Source organism: Schistocerca serialis, chromosome 7, assembly GCF_023864345.2.
Source record: "Schistocerca serialis cubense isolate TAMUIC-IGC-003099 chromosome 7, iqSchSeri2.2, whole genome shotgun sequence".
Taxonomy (NCBI): Eukaryota; Metazoa; Arthropoda; class Insecta; order Orthoptera; family Acrididae; genus Schistocerca; species Schistocerca serialis.
In genome coordinates this window covers 105,318,305-105,325,117 of record NC_064644.1, presented here as the reverse complement: position 1 = coordinate 105,325,117, position 6,813 = coordinate 105,318,305, and the positions used below count along the sequence as shown (strand labels likewise).

The window sequence follows — 6,813 nt, the reverse complement described above, 5'->3', positions numbered from 1 at the left end:
TCCCCAGACATGGACATTGTTGAGCATGTTTGGGATGCACTGCAACTTGCTGTGCTGTTCAGAAGAGATCTCCACCCCCTCGTACTCTTGCGGATTTATGGACAGCCTGAGAGGACTCACTGTATCAGTTAGCTCCAACACTACTTCAGACATTAGTCGAGTCCATCCACGTCATGTTGCAGCATTTCTGCGTGCTGGGGGGGGGGGGGGGGTGGGGAGGGGGGGGGGGGAGAGGGGCTACACAATATTAGGTAGGTGTACGATCATAACTGGCAAGATACTGTGTATCAATGTTACCCCGAAACGTGTCATGAGAAGTTGAAAATTAAAGAAAAAAATATCTTTGGCTGCCAAGACAAGCGTATAATCCATAATATTCATATTTATAGGCAAATCGGCTGTGATAGTGGTAGTGACAGTGGCAGGGGCCCGGTGCTAGACTGTGTGGGAACGTGTGGGCAAGCATGCCTGTCATCAAATTTCGATCGACCACGTCTGGCCACCGCAAGGTTAGATTGCCCTTTTGTGAACCAGGTACATCATAACCTCTTCACATCTCCATTTTCTGTCCGAGAATTGGTAATGAACTCCCTGTGTCATCGCACGCCATCATTCGGCGACTACCAGCAACTGTACTATGATATTCCCATCCCATGCCTAGGCTGCCGTTAACGCCACAACACTAATGCCTGCGTTTGGAGTTTTACCTTTACTGGCAAGCATAGGCCGCTGATAAATGGCAGTGCATTGCGTTCACCAACGAATCGCGGTTCTCCGCAGACCGGGATGCCCATCATCGGCGAGTATGTCGGCGACCTGGGGACAGGTTCCATTCTCCCAATGTTTTGGGGAGGCACAGCGCTGTTACACGTGATGTCATGTTGTGGGGAGCCATGGGGTATAGTTTCAAGTCAAGGCTAGTAGGGAAGAAGGGAACTCTGACGGTACATCTGTATGATACGGACATCATGCACCCTCCTATGTTACCTCTGACGCAATGATATCGTGGTCACATTTTTCAAGAGGACAATGCCCATCCTGAAATGGTACGTACCTTAATGAAGTGTCTGCATGATGTTGAGGTGTTCCCACTGACACCATTATTCCACATATCTATCCCAAAACACCTGTGGGATCAGCTAGGAAGCCAACACCGTCCTGGTGTCAGTGTCCAGAATATTGAGGACGAAGTACGACAGCTGTGGATCAGCTTGACTCAGGAGAGGATACAACACCTTTGTTAGTTACATATCTACATCTACATCCATACTCCGCAAGCCACCTGACGGTGTGTGGCAGAGGGTACCTTTAGTACCTCTATCGGTTCTCCTTTCTATTCCAGTCTCGTATTGTTCGTGGAAAGAAAGATTGTCGCTATGCCTCTCTGTGGGCTCTAATCTCTCTGATTTTATCCTCATGGTCCCTTCACGAGATATACGTAGGAGGGAGCAATATACTGCTTGACTCCTCGGTGAAGGTATGTTCTCGAAAATTCAACAAAAGCCTATACGGAGCTACTGAGCGTCTCTCTTGCAGAGTCTTCCAATGGGGTTTATCTATCATCCCCGTAACGCTTTCGTGATTACTAAATGATCCTGTAACAAAGCGCGCTTCTCTCTGTTGGATCTTCTCTATCTCTTCTATTAAACCTATATGGTACGGATCTCACACCGGTGAGCAGTACTCAAGCAGTGGTCGAACAAGTGTACTGTAACCTACTTCCTTTGTTTTCTGGCTGCACTTCCTTAGAATTCTTCCAATGAATCACAGTCTGGCACCAGCATTACTGACCATTAATTTATATGGTCATTCCATTTTAAATCACTCCTAATGCCCACTTCCAGATAATTTATGGAATTAACTGCTTCCAGTTGCTGACCTGCCATATTGTAGCTAAATGATAAAGGATCTTTCTTTCTGTGTGTTTGTAGCACATTACACTTGTCTACATTCAGATTCAATTGCCATTCCCTGCACCACGCGTCAATTCGTTCCAGATCCTCCTGCATTTTAGTACAATTTCCCATTGTTACAACCTCTCGATATACCACAGCATCATCCGCAAAAAGCCTCAGTGAACTTCCGATGTCATCCACAAGGTCATTTATGTATATTGTGAATAGCAACGGCCCTAAGCACTCCCCTGCGGCACACCTGAAGTCACTCTTACTTAGGAAGACTTCCCTCCACTGAGAATGACATGATGCGTTCTGTTACCTAGGAACTCTTTAATCCAATCACACAATTGGTCTGATAGTCCATATGCTCTTACTTTGTCCATTAAACGACTGTGGGGAACTGTATCGAACGCCTTGCGGAAGTCAAGAAACACGGCATCTACCTGGGAACCCTCGGAGTCTCGTGGACAAATAGCGCGAGTTGGGTTTCACACGATAGTCTTTTTCGAAACCCATGCTGATTCCTACAGAGTAGATTTCTAGTCTCCAGAAAAGTCATTATACTCGAACATAATACGTGTTCCAAAATTCTACAACTGATAGACATTATGGATGTAGGTCTATAGTTCTGCACATCTTTTCGACGTCCCTTCTTGCAAACGGGGATGACCTGTGCCCTTTTCCAATTGTTTGGAACGCTACGTCGTAGGGTCAGTACTGCCTCACGTGTTCCACATTTCTACGGAATCCGAACTGATCTTCCCGAGGTCGGCTTCTACCAGTTTCTCCATTCGTCTGTAAAGAATTCGTGTTAGTACGAGGGCTATCCACAAAGTACATTATGTTTTGGAATTAAAAATAAATAAAGTATTGGAAATTTTTTTTATTATATACAGATGAAAGCCACACTTAAATACTACTTTTCTACATAGTTGCCATTTAAATTAAGGCACTTCTCGTAGCGATGGATGAGCATGGAAATTTCTTCGTCGTGAAATTCGGCCGCCTGCGCCTTCAACCACGTGGCTACGTCTTCTTGAAGCTGTGCGTCGTCATCAAAACGCTGCATAGCCAACCACTTCTTCATTGCTGGGAATAAGTGGAAGTCGCTCGGTGTCAGGTCGGGACTGTACGGCGGATGAGGAAACAACTCCCACGTAAAAGATTCGAGAACTTCACGAGTGGCATTTGCCGTGTGGGCCCGGGCGTTGTCGTGAATCAGCAAGATCTTTGAGCCCAACTTTCCCGTGCGCTTGTTTTGTATTGCTCTTCTCAGGTTGTGAAGAGTTTGGCAATGCCTTTGAGAGTTTATTGTGGTGCCTCTTTCCAGGAAATCCACAAAAATCACACCTTTTCTGTCCCAAAAGACAGTTATTACGTGGTTGAAGGCGCAGGCGGCCGAATTTTACGACGAAGGAATTTCCAAACTCGTCCATCGCTACGATAAGTGCCTTAATTTAAATGGCAACTATGTAGAAAAATAGTATTTAAGTGTGGCTTTCATCTGTATATAATAAAAAATCCAATAGTTTATTTATTTTTAATTCCAAAACGTAATGTACTTTGTGGATAGCCCTCGTATTTTGCAGCTGTGACTTATTAAACTGATAGTTCGGTAATTTTCACACCTTTCAACTGCTGCTTTCTTTGGGTTTGGAATTATTATATTCTTCTTGAAGTCAGTATTTCGCATTGCTCATATATCTTGCTCATTAGATGGTAGAGTCTTGTCATTACTGGCTCTCCCGAGGCTATCAGTAGTTCTAATGGAATGCTGTCTACTCCCAGGGCCTTGGTTTGACTTAGGCCTTTCAGTGCTCTCTCAAACTCTTCACGAAGTATCTTATCTCCCATTTCATCTTCATCTACATCCTCTTCCATTTCCATAATATTGCCTTCAAGTTCATCGCCGTTGTATAGACCCCCTAGCACTCCTTTCACCTTTCTGAATTCCCTTAGAACTGGTTTTCCATCTGAGCTCTTGATATTCATGGAAGTGGTTCTCTTTTCTCCAAAGGTCTCTTTAATTTTTATGTAGGCAGTATCCTTCTTAATCTTAGTGATATATGCCTCCACATCCTTACATTTGTCCTCTAGCCAACCCTGCTTAGCCATTTTGCACTTTCTGTCGATCTCATTTTTGAGGCGTTTGTATTCCTTTTCACCTGCTGCATTTTTATATTTTCTCTTTTCAGCAATTAGATTCAAAATCTATTCTGATATCCAAGGATGTCTACTAGCCCGTGACTTCTGACCTACTTGATAATATTCTGGGGTCGTAGGAGCCGGCTTAAGGAGATAACAGAAATAAAGTCACATTAATGCGTACTTGTTTTGTTTACATTTCATACAGTTCTTTGCAAATACCATCAGTGACACAATGGATGTACCATTTGCACTGTATCTTACAAAATATGCTGAAACTGATGGCCATGAACACCAATGCAAGCATAACATCGCCTGACAAATATGTCTGATGTTTTTCGAATCATATTACAGGCAGCTCCGAGGCATGTTCCCTTTTTGAAAGCAGTTGATTTATCCACGACTGGCTTGCTAGGCCTATCGCAGCTTCACCAGAGCCCCGTTAGAATACAAGATAGTGAAATGAAGTTCCAGAGGAGCAGGTTGAGTGTAACAAGACGAGACAGATTGCGAAATGTGTATGTGAGGGAAAGACTGAAGGAGGAACCAGTACAGGACAGGATAGAAAAATCAAGACTGCAGTGGTATGGACACATGAAGAGAATGGATGAGGGAAGAATTGCAAAGAGGATGTTTGATCTGCAACTGGAGGGGAAGAGGCCCAGGGGAAGACCAAGAGATAGATGGGTGAAGGGAGTGAAGGAATGTGTGACGAGAAGAGGAGAGAACTGGACGAAGGTGGAAGAGGGGGAATGGTGGAAAGACAGAACACGATGGAGAGGCTTGTGTTCCCGACAGACCCAGCCAGTGGCTGGAAACTGTCCAAGATGATGATGATGATGATTACAGGCAGCTACAATTCTGGCAACTAATTTCATCTCCGTATCGACAGGGGTCTCATACACAATTGTCTTTAAATATCCCCATAGGAAATAATCAAGGAGATTCAGGTCAGGTGATCTCGAAGGCACTCCCTTCCAATCCAGCGACCAGGAAGTACAACACTGAGATGGTTGCGGACATCCACACTGAAGTGAGGCGGTGCACCGACATGTTGTATCCACATCCTCTCACGAAGAGCCAAGGATACGTTCTCCAACAACTCAGGTAGAGCTCGTTGCACGAACCTCAAGTACAGGTGGTCATTCAGACGGCCAGGCAGAATATATGGCCCAATGAGAACGTCGTCCACAATGCCGGTCCAGATATTCACAGCAAAACGTACATGATGGCTGACTGACTACTACAGCGTGAGGGTTTTCCTCATTGGACACATGGCTATTCCCGGTATCAGAAATACCATCACGATCAAATGAGGCCTCGTCCATAAACAGCACGATCTGGAGCAACCGCTGACACAACGCGACCCTTCGTGCAAAGTCAGTCACAAGCATTGCATTGACTCGTTGTGGGTAATACGGGTGTAATTATTGTTCGTGGAGACTCAGCACGTCTCCCTGATTCGTCGATCGACAGTAATAAACACTAGTCGTGACAGATGATGCCTGTTAGGAAATCGTTCCCTTTACAGCCTTTCAGCAGCGAGAGCATTGCAACGTACATCCTCATACACAAGTGCAGGTCAGTGAGTGCTGCGAAACTGTACCTGTGTTGCTGCATCGTGTTATATTGTACTGTACGTCTCTGAATAACACTGAGTAATGAATGGGTCTGTCGTTGATTCATAGCACGTTCTGTCACGGGACAACGCAAATATAACAGAGCCATCTTTTTATGGCCAAGTAAAGTAAACAAAACCTGCATCATTACTTCCTAGTAATTAGGCTCGGCCTCCTCCTTTCCTTGCAGGAAATATATGATTCACAAGTAAAGAACCAGCACAGTGCATGTAAGCTTGTACGGATGTTCCCAGAATGAGATTTTCACTCTGCAGCGGAGTGTGCGCTGATATGAGACTTCCTGGCAGATTGAGGCTGTGTGCCCAACCAAGGCTCGAACTCGGGATCTTTGCCTTTCACGGGCAAGTGCTCTACCAACTGAGCCACCTAAGCACGACTCACGCCCGGTACTCACAGCTTTATTTCTGCCAGCAGTACTTCTGGCTGCGAGCAGGAGAGCTTCTGTAAAGTTTGGAAGGTAGGAGACGAGGTACTGGCAGAAGTAAAGCTGTGAGTACCGGGCGTGAGTCGTGCTGCGGTAGCTCAGATGGTAGAGCACTTGCCCGCGAAAGGCAAACGTCCCGAGTTCGAGTCTCGGTCGGGCACACAGTTTTAATATGCCAGGAAGTTTCATATCAGCGCACACTCCGCTGCAGAGTGAAAACCTCACTCTGGAAACCTCCCCCAGGCTGGGGCTAAGCCATGTCTCCGCAATATCCTTTCTATCAGGAGTGCTAGTTCTGCAAGGTTCGCAGGAGAGCTTCTGTAAAGTTTGGAAGGTAGGAGACGAGGTACTGGCAGAAGTAAAGCTGTGAGTACCGGGCGTGAGTCGTGCTTCGGTAGCTCAGTTGGTAGAGCACTTGCCCGTGAAAGGCAAAGGTCCCGAGTTCGAGTCTCGGTCGGGCACACAGTTTTAATCTGCCAGGAAGTTTCTTGTACGGATGTTAGTTGTAAATAAACTGCAAAACCCTAATGCTAGACAAAGCGATAGACAAGTTTACTTCCGCATCTCCTTAAGCTGGATTCTCCGACCCTAGGTCCCCTGCTTCAAATTGTTGAGAGGAGTGTTCTCTATGTCCTGTTACATTTTTGTACGCTTTTACGGAAACATCCCGCATACTTTCGTTACCCTATCACCTGCTGTCAACCCT

The 6,813-nt window shown here is 45.6% G+C and overlaps 1 non-coding gene across 1 annotated transcript; it reads left to right on the top strand.

Annotated features, from left to right (window-relative positions):
* Positions 1–6,494: 6,494 nt before the first annotated feature.
* Trnas-uga (transfer RNA serine (anticodon UGA)) lies at positions 6,495–6,569 on the top strand. The gene has a single exon. It is a non-coding gene; the product is annotated as a tRNA-Ser (tRNA).
* Positions 6,570–6,813: the final 244 nt, after the last annotated feature.